Source organism: Pseudophryne corroboree, chromosome 5 (genome assembly GCF_028390025.1).
Source record: "Pseudophryne corroboree isolate aPseCor3 chromosome 5, aPseCor3.hap2, whole genome shotgun sequence".
NCBI lineage: Eukaryota > Metazoa > Chordata > Amphibia > Anura > Myobatrachidae > Pseudophryne > Pseudophryne corroboree.
Genome location: NC_086448.1, coordinates 782,568,416 through 782,587,058, shown reverse-complemented (window position 1 = coordinate 782,587,058; position 18,643 = coordinate 782,568,416). Strand labels below are relative to the sequence as shown.

General features: G+C 45.3%; 1 protein-coding gene across 1 annotated transcript in view; it reads right to left on the bottom strand.

The window, feature by feature from the left end:
• Positions 1–18,643, bottom strand: part of SEC22C (SEC22 homolog C, vesicle trafficking protein) — a 155,591-nt gene that overhangs the window by 129,841 nt on the left and 7,107 nt on the right. The window contains exon 2 of the mRNA XM_063924371.1: positions 1,742–1,889. The gene's annotated coding sequence lies outside the window, so the exon portion shown is untranslated. The remainder of the gene's footprint in view (positions 1–1,741; positions 1,890–18,643) is intronic.

Genomic DNA, 18,643 nt, shown 5'->3' with positions numbered 1-18,643 from the left:
AATGCGCTGTTTGATATAAAGTTAGATGGGACATGCAATGCAATAACAAAGCAAATCACTGCGAATACACCCAGTGGTGTTGAGAGAGGGGGGAGGGGGTACAGATTACCCGGGCCTGAGCATGCTAGGGGGCCTGGGCCAGAGCACACCAGTAGCCATTTTTTTGTGTGGGATTTTTTTTACTTTATTATAAATCAGTCAGTGGGTGGGCGTGCGAGAGGAGGGATGTATGTGTGTGACACCTGGCTGTTTGTCCCTTGTCGTGGACGTCCCTCACAGCCACTTCCACCTACCGCGCCGCTGCTAGGATCTTGCAAGATGATATCATCATCTTCTTGCAAGTCAATCTCTGCAGTTGGCTCTGGATGGCCTCTTCAGAATCAGCAGGCTGCGGGAGGGGCAGGCATGCAGCTGGCTGGGCGTGGCCCATGGGTTTAAGAAGTGGCGCAGCTCTGCTCAGTTGTGAGAATCAGCAGCAGGACTGGTCACCTCGTCAGGAGCTAGTCTGTTAGGCTGCAACACTGGGGCAGATGTAATAACCTGGAGAAGGCATAAGGAAGTGATAAACCAGTGATAAAGCAGTGTTAAGTGCAAGGTGGTAATGCACCAGTCAATCATCTCCAAACTGTTAATTTACATATGGGAGCTGATTGGCTGGTATGTTTATCACTGGTTTATCACTTCCTTATGCCTTCTCCAGGTTAATACTGTACATCTGCCCCCAGGACCGGTTCTAAGAGTTGTGGCGCCCCGGGCAAAATATGGGGGCGTGGCTTCAGTTGGGGGTGTGGTCACGACGCTGCAAGAAAATAAATAAATAAATAAAAAGAATACTTACCATCCCCGTTCCTGATCCAGACCCCCTCCGCCGGCGGCACCGCTCTTCTCCCCTCTCTCTTCTCTTCGATCTATGGGAGAGACGTTATTACGTCTCTCCCATAGAACAGCATAGACACTAGAGGTCAATTATGACCCCTAGTGTCTGTGCCACTATGCTGTGCGGTGCGCGATGTCGTCATCGCGCATCGCACAGCAAAGGTCCTCTACACGAAGGGAAACTAGACCGTAGCGTCTAGTTTCCCTTCATGGAGAGGACCTTTGCTGTGCGGTGCGCGATGACGTCATCGCGCACCGCACAACTAAGGTCCTCTCAATGAAGGGAAACTAGACGCTACGCGTCTGGTTCCCTTCAAAGCGGGGGGGCACAGCAGGGCACTGCGGGGGGCACAGTGGCGGATCTTGCCCTGGTGCGGCGCCCTCCGGATGGCGCCGGTGCCCTCCGGAAGGCGGCGCCCCGGGCAAAAGTACCGCTTGCCCGTGGCAAGAACCGCCACTGTCTGCCCCACTGTGAGCTGAGTACTGTTACTGTGAGTGACAGACACAGCACTGTGTCTTATAAATTCTATATAAATAGTGTATAATACATGCAACCATACATTAGCGTTAGTATGTGTGTATATATATATATATATATATATATATAAAGCATCAAAGCAGCCGGCACTCCCCTTGCTGGTATAACATCTGCTCCGGTGCCCTCCATGAGATGAAACATCCAGGAATAATGAAGAAAATCTGGCGGCACTCAGGAGACTTTTCAACCAGTGATTAATTTAATGGAGTAACATCCAACAATTGTTTCGGGCCTCTGCCCGTCGTTAGGGATGCATAACACAGTGTAAACACAAGTTTTATATCCACATAAAGACCTCCCACCACACAAATAACAACCTTGACTCACCTCACCTGCGATCCTGCCCGCCGAGCTGAACGCCATGCTGTCTGCCGCTGCCACGAGCCGTCCAGCTCACCAGCCGCTGCCGCACAGCGGGCGACGTCATCAAGGGGCGCCCGCAGGGAGGCGGAAGTCAGGCATCAACATCGGTTACCTAGGTAACCAGAAAACAAAACAAACACTTAAACATTACCTCAATGCATACTACTAATGAAAAAAATATACACATTAATATAGAACAACATATATAAGTACAAAAACACAAAAAAATGAAATATAAAGTTAAAAACAAGCTATGCGACACTGTACTTTAATGGTTCCCAAATACAATGTGTTAAATACGCGGCATTTATATTTAATAAATATTATCAAGAACATGTTATAAGCAGCATCTTGGGTGTTCTCATAATTATAAACTAATCGACTTCTACCAGTTCTAAAGTATGTTACGGTGGATACAGTTAGATTATGGATACATTTAAATTATAAAAAACTATGTATGGATCAGGTGAATTACGTATGACCCAGCACTTACGGACACTCAAATGAATGAGATGCTGGCCAAGTTTAGTGCCAGGGGGTATACTCCAAAATTATTGGTGGAGGCTAAATCCAAGGCACTATCTGTAGATAGATCCACACTGCTCATGCCAGCATCTAGATCTGGTGATTTACAACCCATGATCCCATGGGTTTGCCAGTTTAGTCCCGCTAGCTCTTGCATCAATTCCATCTCAAAAAAATTGTGGCATATTGTACAAAGTGACGCTGACCTCAATCTGCATAATACTAAATTGATGCCCTCATCCTGGTATACACATAGGAGAAATCTCAGCGATATTTTAGTAAGAACTGATGTGACTAATTATGCTAAGTATACAGGCAGACTGAGAAGTAATAGATTGGGTTGTATCAGGTGTACTTGTACCACCTGTCAGTTTCTGATACCTGGCAATACATTCCAGCATCCACATACAGGGCATACATACTTTATTAATCAGACACTTACTTGTAGTGCTAAGTTTGTGCTGTACCAACTTATCTGTCCATGTGGGCTGTCTTACATCGGTAAGACCGAAAGGATGTTTAAAGAACGTATGACAGCCCACAGGTCAGCAATCAAGATGGCTATTGCTAAAGGCAATAGCGATCAACCTATCGCTAGACATTTTTGCCATGCCCGACATCCTTTGGTATCATTGAGGTGTCACATGATAGATCAGGTGCCAGAGTCGCTAAGAGACGGGGACCGTGGTCTCAAACTATTGCAGTTGGAGACCTGGTGGATTCACCGTCTGGGCACAGTATATCCGCAGGGGTTTAATGATCATCTTGGCCTTAGTAGTTTTCTTTAAATTACCCTGTGTATGGTTTGCATTGATTAATATATCTATTGACCTATAACCTTGTATTCGCTATTTGCTATCGGTATGTGGTTCCTTATATGATGCTTCTGCCGTGTTTTGCCCTGTATGTTCTGTACACCATCGTACTACTTGTTAAAGTCCATATATGGCTATGTAATTATATTATGCTAGTATTATATGCATATATTTTGTTGATCCATAGTCTGGATTAATGTTCCTATTAGTCTATAATTATGCATTTGTCTTTTTTAGTCCTTTAATTATGCTTCTGTTCTGTCCAGCATTTGGTGGTTGTCATGGTGATGGGGACACTATTCAGTTACGGACCCAGTGGTGACGTCACTGATTGTGTGCCGCAGGAAGCGGGCGGGTGATCCTGGACACTTGGGTATTACTTATAAGATGAGCACTTTTCATTTGTTTGTAAAGACCTGATGAAAATGCCGCAATAAAGGCATTGAAACGTCGTCTAATTATTCTATCCGCTAGGAGTGCTGCACCTCCGAACTATATATATATATATATATATATATATGTAGATAAATATACATATAGTGGCCACACCCACTCTGGGGGGGTCCCGGGTTGTTGTTGTACCGGGGCCCATGATTTCTCTTGGCAGCTCTGAATACACCCGTTTCCACCCGCTATAGTCAGCTTGTCCTTTGCTTGTTTCTACGTCGCCTGAACTCGGGCGGCATTACATCCCACCCCCAATGTCTTGCCACAAACAAAGTCATTCACAGCTGGACACAAATGCAAGTTGTGGCTATTGTTTCCCTCCAAAGTACAATAAAAGCGCGTGCCAAGATGGCAGCCTAACAGGCACACATACAACTGTTTGGAAGGGGGCAACTTGGTGGCAACTTGGTGGTACTTGTCCCCTGGGGCAAATTGTGAGATTGTGATGGTGACAACTGCTGGCCACATCTGATTCGCCGAACGTGTCTGAGAACCAATTGTGCAAATGTAGAATAGTGATGTAGCTGGGATCTAACAGCAGGATTACATTGTATCCCTGAATGCCTTTTTCTTTATGCTTTAAAATGATTCTGTCGAGATTTCTGCCTATCGAGAAAGTCACAGGAAGTGACGAAATGCGTCTAGGACTCCCTGTATGAGCTGGAGAATTGGATACCGTAAACGATCAGCTGCTAATTCTATACCACCCTGGTCACGGCTTCCGCACTTGGTCCCTCACAAGCTGAAGCCACTTCCTGCTCCTTGTGCGGCCGCGAATTGGCCGGAGCTAACTGCTGCAATTACAGACGGCTGCCACATACAGGTACATTTCCCGAGGACGCTCAGGAATCACCGATCTCTCACACCCATCAAAGGGTCCCGGACAGCAGGGATACAGTGAGTAGCGGCTCCCAGCAGCAACCTTTTTATCAAGTGCAGTCTCCGTGTTAAAGACTCTTCAGTGAATTCATTTAATTTAGCCTATATCTTGTCACGCTTGACTGGGTTTGAGGATCCGGCAACTGAGACTTGCCCAAGGAAGTAATTGTCTGCGGATGAAGAAGATGAGGAGGCTGGATATAGTTCCTTCTCATGGGACAAGGGATAAATGGAAGACATAGGCGGAGCTAGGAGTCAGTGAGTTGTAGTTCTTAAGAACGAGGCTGAGAGTAAAGAACTGCAGCTTGTGAATGGTGGCTTAAAGACGTGGCTGAAGACAAAGAACTGCGGACTGTGGCTTGAAAGACGAGGCTGTAGATAATGTCAAAATCGAAAAATATAGCGACCTATGATGCCTTGTATTAACCCCATGCGCTTGCCCGCTGCACGTGCACATTCTCTCCCGTGCGTGCGCATATTCGCAGTTGCGTGACGGCGCCTCCACGGTCGTGCGCTCAGGCGCGTGGTATGTGCATTTACGGTAGAGTTTGTGTGCGTCTGGCGGGCGACTCGATCGTTACATAGTTAATCCAAATAGTATATTTTATAGGTTATGGTCCCTTTAATAATATCTGTAAGTATGTTTAGTGTAACTGGTTCATGAACAAAGGAATTCCTCTTTGCATGATACGAAGGGTCAGACAGGGTCTGAGCGGTGGTGTTTAGTACCTAACCGAAGAGTATTTTATTAGAAACATTCCGGACTTTCCGGTGTTGGTTAGGAAGAGATCAGTCGCTCCAGCGTATAGTTATGTTTAAAAGAAGTTTATGGACTTTAAAAGTATTTGCTGTTTATTACACATGCAGGGGGAATCCAGAGGATACCTCCCACCTGAGCAGTTTGAAATAGTCACAGCCCACCTGTTCAAACAAACCTATGACCTTTGGTTATAATGCGAAGACAGATTCCTGTGTCCAATGAACAATAAGATTGTGGGGCCCTTTGTAGTGTACTGTACTTTGTGTATATAAGAAAAGCCAGCCTGGGCCAGCTCAGTCTACTCTCCACAAAAGGTTTTCATCATTGACTAACTAGAGAGCTGGTTCCAGGACTGCGCAGCGATCATTCCCCAGTGTGTAAGTTTTTCTCTGTGACCAACTTAATCTCTGTCTGTATTTGCCATACTCTCTCTCTCCCTCTCTGTTATTGTTTAGGATTAAGACGCTATTGTATATTTATGTCCAGTTATCCTGTTTAGGTGTTTCATGTTAGTGCTGTAGTGTATAAGCTGTTAACTGTATTTTTCCCTTTTTACATAGCTAAATCTCGTTAGTAAAGGTGTTGGAACCTCAGCAAGGTGTCTGTGTTTCTCTAGCTAGTACAAAGGGTTTCTGAGTATCTCAATCACTCAAACAGCTTGCTTAAATATCCAGGTTAACCAGTGGTATATCATTACAGTGTTACAATACTAAGGTTTACAGTGTAAGCATATTCTGTGTTTAAAGTTTATAAAAGTACTGTCTGTGTGTGCGCTCGCTGTGTGTATTCCGTACACCCAGCGCAGTGTGTGTACGTTACTTGCGTACCATGTGTGAGGTCTTCATACGCAAATAGCGTATGAAGTGCGTAGCACGTGCACGTGGTTTAGCGGCCACTATGGCTACACGGTATTAGTATATAGCTAATGTTACAAGGTAGATAACTGACTCTATCAATTGGGGCCTCGCCCTTCCTCCACATATCCGCACTAGCGAACACAAGCAGACTTTATCTGTCAGCAAAGGGGGAAGGTAGTATCCCTTGGTATCCGTGTTGGTGGTTGGGGATACGGTAGTGCTGACTAGATAAGCGTCTGCATCGCTACGTTGTAGGAGTGCTGGTGGAATCCGGAACCGAAGAAGGTAAGAACATTAAGCTATTGTCTTTTTAAATCTGGTTTTAATTTCTATTTGGTGCCAACTGCACACGCAGATTGGATTGCTTGTCTGTTTAAATAGGTTTAAAAGTATTTTTAATCGCTCTGCATAGCTTGATAGTTTTATTTTTAACTCTGGCCTAAAATAACTTTAGGGGCTGGCATGGTGATTTTCGTTGTGACAAAAGAAGCCGCATGGTCTGTCCTCCATTTTGTGTAACCCTCATGGATGTGGAAGGGGGAGGAGCAGCGGCCATTTTGGGAAGATCAATTTTTTTTTCTGAATGGCTGAGTTTCAGTTGACTCGGGAAATAATCAGCCATCCATTGTCAAAAAGAAACAACCATTTAATGAGTTTTAATGCATTTATTTAATCCATATCATAGTCAATCATAAGTGGTTCAGATAGAGTTTAATATAAGTTAATAGTAAAATGAATATTTGATTTAGGAAATACACAAATAAAACAAAGTTGTTGGTTTTTTTTTTTTCTCTTTCTTCCTTCAAGAGTCTGTTTTAACTCTGCTACTTGTGAGATGGGCCATTGAGATGCAAATTAACCTGTGTAACTGGTGACACTTCTCAACTGGTTGTTTTTTTTTCTCTCCCAGCAGTGAAAGAAATCGCCTTCACAGATAGTTAAAAGCACATTTATATGCAAATTAGAAGCACTGAATAAGGTCTCATAGATGTAATAGTGATTAGTACATATATGAAATATTATATGTGTGTGACATCAATGTATGTTATTAGATTAATTTAGAATTGCATTTTCATCTGTGTATTTTCACATCTCGCCTTCCTGTTTGCCATTTATCATTGATAACGTGCTGAGAAAGATTTGTTGCTATTGGTAGTTAAAAGTAAAATTAATGCGTAAGGGAGTAATTTGTAAAACATGCACACGGCTTTGCCTAAGATACAAGGGAGACCTGTGTGGTGCTTGGTAGATGATTACAGTTAAAAATCATTTGCATTGATATAAACGTGTTAGTTGTGTTACTGTGGACATATCTGGCCTGCGTACACTTGTCTCTAACAAGGGTCAGAACGAGCGTACACGACGCAAGGGCCGACGCACGGAGCGTATATTACGCAACGGAGCGTATGGGTACGCCCACGTAATACGAATCACACAATAGTATTGTTTTAGTAGGCGATACGGAAGCAACGCGATAATAGCGCAAATTTAATCTCAGTATCCTAAATTTTAATCTAAAAGGAACCTTCTCTAGTTGCAACTCCTCTGGGACTAGACTGCGATACTGAATGAAAGGGATTTCTGTACAGAAACGAAAGTAAAGAGTATATGAGGTGAAAAGAGTGTGTGCATATATATATATAAGTTTCTCATTTTTGGTTGGAACCTAGAAATCGAGTTCTCGTAAAGGTACATCCGTGAAAGTGACGGCGCGTGGTGGCTTGGGAGGCATCCCTTGTTAAATATTGAAATAAGAGCATTAGAGTATAGCAGACCAGGAGGTCACGGACCAGGAGGTCCAGAGAGACAGACCAGGAGGTCTAGGTACAGCAGACTAGGAAGTCCGCTATAGATAGAGTCAAGAAGCACAACCACAGGAGGGTTGGTGCAATACCCATATAGGCCATCAAGCTCTGGCTGAAGGAATTCGCAGCCGTAATTTTCGATTCCGTTGGTCGTTCCGCACATAACATTAGTTGCTTATGTGCAGTACGATTGTACCGCATGTAATTGTGTGCATTAGTTTGTAACTTGACCCAGTACCATTTGCGTACGCTAGAGGTCATAAACGCTATTTGTACATTCTAACATGATTTGTGTAATTTTTTATTTTAAGGGAGGTTTGCTGGTCACTCGGGAACTCTCCAGCAACAGATAGTTACTGGGAAGGGTAAGTGCTCTTCGGATCACACCCACACGTTCCAGTAAATCGAGGTTCAGGTCGCAGGGGCCCTAGGTTGAGTACGCCAGCGCTAAGGCAGTGTGTGGGCGTATTGGTCGAGTGGGCAAGTGTGTGAAGGTACTCGGTGAACTTTCACCGTCGGCCTACCCCGGACATCTTGGTTTTTGTAAGGGTTCGCTGAAGACCCTGATTTGAAGGTCAGAGGTAGTGAAAGCAACACCTGCAAAGATGGGGGCCAGTTGTTCAGGTAGGGGGCGATCAACCTTGGTTCAGGTTGATTTAGTAAGCCGGCCAATAGGGTCGGCAAGGTATATCATGTGTGAGAAATACGGTTCACACACAGAGGTTTTGTGCGAAGAATGGGAAAGAATGACTGTGCATGACGGGGAAAAGTTCCCACGGGTAGGCAGTTTTAGTCCCGAGGTGTTGCAAAATCTAAGGAGAAGGATATGTCTAATTAAATCCAGCAAGCAGCGAATCAGACATTATGATTGTTTACAGTTATGGCAACGGGAATGTGAGATACAAGGAGGATTAGCTTACACAGCTGACTCTCACTTTGGTAAGAAAAATATGGCAACAAGAGAGAAAGTGGTTACAGAGAATGGCACAATGGTGTATGATAAGTTGCTAAAACTGTATTATTGATGATAAGAATAATTGTAACAAATGTAACAATGATAAAAGTAAAAATAAGATTTTACTTACCGATAAATCTATTTCTCATAGTCCGTAGTGGATGCTGGGGACTCCGTCAGGACCATGGGGATTAGCGGCTCCGCAGGAGACAGGGCACAAAAAGTATGCTTTTAGGATCACATGGTGTGTACTGGCTCCTCCCCCTATGACCCTCCTCCAAGCCTCAGTTAGGTACTGTGCCCGGACGAGCGTACACAATAAGGAAGGATCTTGAATCCCGGGTAAGACTCATACCAGCCACACCAATCACACCGTACAACCTGTGATTTGAACCCAGTTAACAGTATGATAACAACGAAGGAGCCTCTGAAAAGATGGCCCACAACAATAATAACCCGATTTTTGTAACAATAATTATGTACAAGTAATGCAGACAATCCGCACTTGGGATGGGCGCCCAGCATCCACTACGGACTATGAGAAATAGATTTATCGGTAAGTAAAATCTTATTTTCTCTAACGTCCTAGTGGATGCTGGGGACTCCGTCAGGACCATGGGGATTATACCAAAGCTCCCAAACGGGCGGGAGAGTGCGGATGACTCTGCAGCACCGAATGAGAGAACTCCAGGTCCTCCTCAGCCAGGGTATCAAATTTGTAGAATTTTACAAACGTGTTCCCGCCTGACCACGTAGCTGCTCGGCAAAGTTGTAAAGCCGAGACCCCTCGGGCAGCCGCCCAAGATGAGCCCACCTTCCTTGTGGAATGGGCATTTACAGATTTTGGCTGTGGCAGGCCTGCCACAGAATGTGCAAGTTGAATTGTACTTTCAAATCCAACGAGCAATAGTCTGCTTAGAAGCAGGAGCACCCAGCTTTTTGGGTGCATACAATATAAACAGCAAGTCAGACTTTCTGACTCCAGCTGTCCTGGAATTATATATATATATATATATATATATATTTTCAGGGCCCTGACAACGTCTAGCAACTTGGAGTCCTCCAAGTCCCTAGTAGCCGCAGGCACCACAATAGGTTGTTTCAGGTGAAACGCTGACACCACCTTAGGAAGAAACTGGGGACGAGTCCCAGTTCTGCCCTGTCCGAATGGAAAATCAAATATGGGCTTTTGTAAGACAAAGCCGCCAATTCTGACAATCGCCTGGCCGAGGCCAGGGCCAACAGCATGGTCACTTTCCATGTGAGATATTTCAAATCCACAGATTTGAGCGATTCAAACCAATATGATTTGAGGAATCCCAACACTACTTTGAGATCCCACGGTGCCACTGGAGGCACAAAAGGGGCTGTATATGCAATACTCCCTTGACAAATGTCTGGACTTCAGGAACTGAAGCCAATTCTTTCTGGAAGAAAATCTACAGGGCCGAAACTTGAACCTTAATGGACCCCAATTTGAGGCTCATAGACACTCCTGTTTTCAGGAAGTGCAGAAATCGACCTAGTTGAAATTTCTTCGTGGGGCCTTCCTGGCCTCACCCACGCAACATATTTTCACCACATGTGGTGATAACGTTGTGCGGTCACCTCCTTCCTGGCTTTGACCAGGGTAGGTATGACCTCTTCCGGAATGCCTTTTCCCTTAGAATCCGGCGTTCAACCGCCATGCCGTCAAACGCAGCCGCGGTAAGTCTTGGAACAGACATGGTACTTGCTGAAGCAAGTCCCTTCTTAGCTCCTGAGGCCATTAGTCCTCTATGAGCATCTCTTGAAGTTCCGGGTACCAAGTCCCTCTTGGCCAATCCGGAGCCACGAGTATAGTTCTTACTCCTCTACGTCTTATAATTCTCAATACCTTGGTTATGAGAAGCAGAGGAGGAAACACATACACCGACTGTTACACCCACGGTGTTACCAGGACATCCACAGCTATCGCCTGAAGGTCTCGTGACCTGGCGCAATACCTGTCCCGTTTTTTGTTCGGGCGGGACGCCATCATGTCCACCTTTGGTCTTTCCCAACGGTTCACAATCATGCGGAAAACTTCCCTATGAAGTTCCCACTCTCCCGGGTGGAGGTCGTGCCTGCTGAGGAAGTCTGCTTCCCAGTCGTCCACTCCCGGAATGAACACTGCTGACAGTGCTATCACATGATTTTCCGCCTAGCGAAAAATCCTTGCAGTTTTGCCACTGCCCTCCTGCTTCTTGTGCCGCCCTTTCTGTTTACGTGGGCGACTGCCGTGATGTTATCCCACTGGATCAATACCGGCTGACCTTGAAGCAGAGGTCTTGCTAAGTTTAGAGCATTATAAATTTGCTCTTAGCTCCAGTATATTTATGTGGAGAGAATTCTCCAGACTTGATCACACTCCCTGGAAATTTTTTCCCTGTGTGACTGCTCCCCAGCCTCTCAGGCTGGCCTCCGTGGTCACCAGCATCCAATCCTGAATGCCGAATCTACGGCCCTCTAGAAGATGAGCACTCTGTAATCACCACAGGAGAGACACCCTTGTCCTTGGATATAGGGTTATCCGCTGATGCATCTGAAGATGCGATCCGGACCATTTGTCCAGCAGATCCCACTGAAGAGTTCTTGCGTGAAATCTGCCGAATGGAATCGCTTCGTAATAAGCCACCATTTTTACCAGGACTCTTGTGCAATGATGCACTGACACTTTTCCTGGTTTTAGGAGGATCCCGATTAGCTCGGATAACTCCCTGGCTTTCTCCTCTGGGAGAAACACCTTTTTCTGGACTGTGTCCAGAATCATCCCTAGGACCAGCAGACGTGTCGTCGGAACAACTGCGGTTTTGGAATATTTAGAATCCACCCGTGTTGTCGTAGAACTACTTGAGATAGTGCTACTCCGACCTCCAACTGTTCTCTGGACCTTGTTCTTATCAGGAGGTCGTCCATTTTCTTTGAAGACGAATCCTCCTTTCGGTCATTACCTTGGTAAGGACCCGGGGTGCCTTGGACAATCCACGGCATCGTCTGAAACTGATAGTGACAGTTTTGTACCACGAACCTGAGATACCCTTGGTGAGAAAGGCAAATTTTGGGACATGGAGGTAAGCATCCCTGATGTCCCGGGACACCATATAGTCCCCTTCTTCCCGGTTCGCTATCACTGCTCTGAGTGACTCCATCTGGATTTGAACCTTTGTAAGTGTTCAAATATTTCAGATTTAGAATAGGTCTCACCTAGCCTTCTGGCTTCAGTACCACAATATAGTGTGGAATAATACCCCTTTCCCTGTTGTAGGAGGGGTAATTTTATTATCACCTGCTGGGAATACAGCTTGTGAATTGTTTTCAATACTGCCTCCCTGTCGGAGGGAGACATTGGTACAGCAGACTACAGGAACCTGCGAGGGGGAAACGTCTCGACATTCCAATCTGTACCCCTTGGATACTACTTGTAGGATCCAGGGGTCCTGTACGGTCCTAGCGTCATGCTGAGAACTTGGTAGAAGCGGTGGAGGGCTTCTGTTCCTGGGAATGGGCTGCCTGCTGCAGTCTTCTTCCCTTTCCTCTATCCCTGGGCAGATATGACTCTTATAGGGACGAAAGGACTGAGGCTGAAAAGACGGTGTCTTTTTCTGCAGAGATGTGACTTAGGGTAAAAAACGGTGGATTTTCCAGCAGTTGCCGTGGCCACCAGGTCCCATGGACCGACCCCAAATAACTCCTCCCCTTTATACGGCAATACATCTTTGTGCCGTTTGGAATCTGCATCACCTGACCACTGTCGTGTCCATAAACATCTTCTTGCAGATATGGACATCGCATTTACTCTTGATGCCAGAGTGCAAATATCCCTCTGCGCATCTCGCATATATAGAAATGCATCCTTTAAATGCTCTATAGTCAATAAAATACTGTCCCTGTCAAGGGTATCAATATTTTAGTCAGGGAATCCGACCAAGCCACCTCAGCTCTGCACATCCAGGCTGAGGCGATCGCTGGTCGCAGTATAACACCAGCATGTGTGTGTATACTTTTTAGGATATTTTCCAGCCTCCTATCAGCTGGCTCCTTAAGTACGGCCCTATCTGTAGATGGTACCGCCACTTGTTCTGATAAGCATGTGAGCGCCTTATCCACCCTAAGGGGTGTTTCCCAACGCGCCCTAACTTCTGGCGGGAAAGGGTATACCGCCAATAATTTTCTATCGGGGGAAACCCACGCATCATCACACACTTCATTTAATTTATCTGATTCAGGAAAAACTACAGGTAGTTTTTTCACATCCCACATAATACCCTTTTTTGTGGTACTTGTAGTATCAGAAATATGTAACACCTCCTTCATTGCCCTTAACGTGTGGCCCTAAAGGAAAATACATTTGTTTCTTCACCGTCGACACTGAAATCAGTGTCCGTGTCTGGGTCTGTGTCGACCGACTGAGGTAAATGGGCGTTTTACAGCCCCTGACGGTGTTTGAGACGCCTGGACAGGTACTAATTTGATCGCCGGCCGTCTCATGTCGTCAACCGGCTTGCAGCGTGTTGACATTAACACGTAATTCCATAAATAAGCCATCCATTCCGGTGTCGACTCCCTAGAGAGTGACATCACCATTACAGGCAATTTGCTCCGCCTCCTCACCAACATTTTCCTCATACATGTCGACACACACGTACCGACATACAGCACACACATAGGGAATGCTCTGATAGAGGACAGGACCCACTAGCCCTTTGGGGAGACAGAGGGAGAGTTTGCCAGCACACACCAAAACGCTATAATTATACAGGGACAACCTTTATATAAGTGTTCCTCCCTTATAGCATTTAATATATATTCATATCGCCAAATCAGTGCCCCCCCTCTCTGTTTTAACCCTGTTTCTGTAGTGCAGTGCAGGGGAGAGCATGGGAGCCTTCCCACCAGCATTTCTGTGAGGGAAAATGGCGCTGTGTGCTGAGGAGAATAGGCCCCGCCCCCTTTTCGGCGGGCTTCTTCTCCGGAGTTTGTGATATCTGGCAGGGGTTAAATACATCCATATAGCCTCAAGGGCTATATGTGATGTATTTTTCGCCATACAGGTATTATACATTGCTGCCCAGGGCGCCCCCCCCCGCGCCCTGCACCCTCCGTGACCGCTGTATGAATTGTGCTGACAACAATGGCGCACAGCTGCAGTGCTGTGCGCTACCTGATGAAGACTGAAAGTCTTCTGCCGCCTGGTTCCGGACCTCTTCAATCTTCAGCATCTGCAAGGGGGGTCGGCGGCGCGGCTCCGGGACGAACCCCAGGGCGAGACCTGTGTTCCGACTCCCTCTGGAGCTAATGGTGTCCAGTAGCCTAAGAAGCCAATCCATCCTGCACGCAGGTGAGTTCACTTCTCTCCCCTAAGTCCCTCGTAGCAGTGAGCCTGTTGCCAGCAGGACTCACTGAAAATAAAGAACCTAAAAACTTTTTCTAAGTAACTCTTTAAGAGAGCCACCTAGATTGCACCCTGCTCGGACGGGCACAAAAACCTAACTGAGGCTTGGAGGAGGGTCATAGGGGGAGGAGCCAGTACACACCATGTGATCCTAAAAGCTTACTTTTTGTGCCCTGTCTCCTGCGGAGCCGCTAATCCCCATGGTCCTGACGGAGTCCCCAGCATCCACTAGGACGTTAGAGAAACTGTTAAATGTACAACTGTTAACCCGTGCAAGTTGCACCCCATGTTAAACTTCCCTCAGGATTACAAGCAAGAAAGTGAGCCCAGCACGATGTCGGCACCTTTTCCAGCAGCCATCATACAAGACATCCAGGTGGACGCGACCAAATCGGTAAAGGCAGTAGTCAAACCCCCTTACGGAGGGTCAGGTGAGGTCGTGTCCACAGGTACGTACGGTGTTATATATCACGCACAAACAAATGTACCTCATATTGTAGAACCAACACAAGATGATGTGGTTGAATTTAATCCTGTCAGGGTGATCACAGTCCCCAATGGGAAGACTGACGCTCAAGGAATAATTCCCGCCAGGGACAGTGCAATGCGCCGTCCCTGGTCCCGGACAGAATTGGGAGCAATTATGTCTGAATTCCCTGATCCTAGGAAAGATCTAGTTGCATGTCAGAGGTTTATTAAAGAACTAGGAAACTCCACAGAACCCACCAACAAAGGTTGGCGGACAGTGCTGAGGGCATGTTTGCCCTCCAGTGTTGACCCTGCGAAATGTATTACTGATTGTAAATTAGCCACAGAAGTACCTCGTACGGAGGAACACAATCGGGAATGTATTAAGCAGATCAACCGACAGTTAGGAGTATATTTCCCAGCCGTTGTCGAGTGGAACAAAATCTTCTCCATAAGACAAAGAGGAGGAGAAAGTACTTCTAATTATTTCAATCAAGCACTGCAAGTAATGGCTAGAGATACTGGGATCAAGGACATTGAGAGAAATGTTTAACATAGAGATATAGCGGTTAAGGTATTAATGGATGGTTTAAAGGAAGTGTTGAGAACAAGGGTACAAACCTCTCTACCTAACTGGAGAGGTATCTCGGTGGCTGTTTTGAGAGAGTCTGCTATTGACCATGAATGGAACATCAAAAGACATCTGGAGTCACAGGGCAGTAAGCAAATGACAATCAGTAGACAAGCCCTGACAATGAAGCCACACCAGCTTAAGCCCCAAACCCCTGTGAGAAATTCAAATGTGATAGTTTGTTATCATTGTCACAAAGAGGGACATTTTGCAAGAGATTGTAGATCAAGAAATATACAAAAGTCATATCAACCCCCTAGACAACGACATGACCATGATATCCAAAGAAACAGGGAAGCACAGGGAGGTAAGAAGCCTCAGATCCCTGTGGGTAAGTCAAAGGTGATAAGATGTTATAATTGCCAGAAGGAAGGTCATTTTGCACGAAGTTGTAGGTTTAAAGATCCACAAAAGGTATATCAACCTCCTAGACAAAAAAAAAACATGAGCAAAGTCATGATACACGAAATTGTAATTAGGGATCATATAAGAAGAATTTTGGGCCGCACCTGTAATTTGCAGCCAGTAAATCAGTAGCCTTGGTAGTAAGCCTGAGGTTACAGCTAATGATATTGGGAGGTCAGTTCCTTGTAGACACAAGAACGGCCGGGTAAACTTTGTAATTCATCTGTAAATGTTTCTTTTTCCCCATCTCTGACGTTCATCGGCAGAACTCAAACATCACATAGCTACTTGGTCTTTGCAGAAGTCTACCTAACTTCAGTGTGACCTACCGACATCGGTGTGTCCTGGCCAGGCACAAAAGGGTGAAGTGTGGAAATACTGGTGGGGGAGACTGCGCAAACATACCAATGGATGTGATGGTGTGACAGCCTGATGGTGAGCGGAAGATCTGACAATGTTTTTTGTTTGTTTGTTGTTTTAGGTAACATATATATGAATTGTTCTCTCTCTCGTTTGTTTTTTGTTTTTTTCTCTTCTCTCTCATGTTCTCATGCTTTACAGATGGTATGCCACACATCAGTTAGACAAATGGTAATGCAAGATTTTTGCTCCTTACAGAAAGATCGCTGATTTGGAAGGAATATTGCATCACCGGAATGTTCGTTTGGAAGACTGAGAGACAGCACCTTTAAGATGACAACAGAGCAAGAAGAACAACAAGACTAGAGGACAAAAGCATCGTAACATTTTTCTTTCCCCTCAAATTATTTTTTGTACCCCCATTACAAATTTCTCTTTCTCCTCCTGTAAGATGGACTTGCCCCAAGAGACTGTGATCCGGATTTTCCTGTTGACCATGATGTTGACCAGAGCAGTCTGTTTCGGTGAGAGTACCATGGAGGTCGAGAAAGGATCTGGAATGGGTTCGGATGACCAGGATGGAGGCGTAGTTTCCCAAGAGCAGCACAATCACCGAGTAAAGGCGAGTATCAGAAAACGATCTGGTAGCATTGACAATAGAAGGAATTGTGAAGGATTGTTAGCTGAAGAGAACTGCATCTGTAGGCATTGTGACAATATAGTTGAGGATGGGTGCATCAAGAAATGTCAGTCCAGTTTTAATATCCACATGGACCGGCATCCATTGGGTGACTATCACTCCTTAGTGGGTAAAGTGTTAAACCAGACAGACTGTTGTGTATGCTCTCAAGTACCTCAAGGTCATAGCAAATCAGGACTAGTACCATTGCCTTTAACTGTAGGAGAGGTACTTGAGTTAAGTGGGGGGAGGCCGGTGGACAAGAGATTTAATATCTCTAGTCCTCCTAGTTTGAAGCTCCACCAATATCATGTGGATAGGTCCTTAGTATGCTTTAACATTTCCAATCCCCGAAAGCCGGGAAATTGGGAAGTGTCATGGAGTAATCAAACCATGACATTTTCATATAGAGTCGATAGAATGCCCATAGACACAGAGCTTATACGCCAGATAGCCAACAGTGGAAAATATTTCCGGTATAGGTACACTCTAGGAAGTAGGACCATGCGAGTTGGAGAAGTTTCACCAGGATACTGTGCACATATCGTACAACCAGATATGTGTACTAGACAGATGGGAGAATTAGGGTTAGGAGATTTCACATGGAAAGTTTGTAACATGGTTATGTCATACTCCGTCCCATATATTCTCCCCGATGATGCATATTTCAAATGCGGGAGAAAGGCGTATAAGTGGCTTGCCCCAAACTCAGAGGGATTGTGTTACATTGGAAAAGTACTGCCTGAAGTAATGACTGTATCCCATATCAAAATGAAAGACATTCACCGCGGTGCCCAAGCTCCTTATACTCACACTCATTACGAGCACGTTGTTAAACAGCACCTGATAGAGAGGACAGAGCATCCAGCCTCTGATTTGATCCATGAATCCACCGGGATTCAATTCCTACTCGCGTTAGATATCACTCGTACCGCCAGAGGAGTGATAAATTATAGATATATATCTGCGCTAGCGAACTTATTAGACAATATCACCGAAATGTATGACGACACGTTCAGGTATACTGGGAGAGAGTTACAAGCCTACAAAACAGAGCTGGTTCAGCATAGGATGATTCTAAATTACCTCACAGCAGTGACAGGCTGGTATTGTGTTACCCTAGCAACTCAGTATGGAGTAAAGTGCTGCACGTATATTACAAACAGCACTGAGGACCCGGCCGAGGTCATAGACCAAAAGATTGATGACATTTTGCAATTGAAGTGGGAGTTTCGAAGGAAACACAATCTCACTCTCGCTGCTGTGGGTAATGAGCTGACCAGTTGGTTGTCATGGTTGAACCCACGAAATTGGTTCTCTGGTTTAGGAGAATGGGCCCAAGGTATTATCATGGATGTAGGGAAATTTCTCTTGTGTATTCTGGGAGTCGTCATATTGGTTGGTCTGGTATTTAGATGCGTTCGGACTTTAACGAAGTGTAAAGGTAATGCCAGAGTGTTGAGTCTGAGGAGCGAGGACACTGTAATAACAACAACTAATTTGATTTATGACCCAACGATAGAGACAATGTTGTGATGAAAATGTGATTCCACGGTCCGTTTCTTTCACCCGTTTCTCCTTTGTTTTCCTCCAAGGTACAAAGACATCCGCTTGGAAAAAGAATTTGACAACCTCTTTTATACAGACCATTGATGAACTATGTCACAGACCCCCAATATCCCTAGTGACTTTAACTTTTTAAGAAAGCCCAATATTTTAGAGACTATAATTTTATGGACACTTGAAGAAGCTTTCGATTGCTATTATCCGTAAAGCTACAGTAAAGATACGACGATCCAGACAAGACATTATTATTATTATTATTATCCTTTATTTATATGGCGCCACAAGGGTTCCGCAGCGCCCG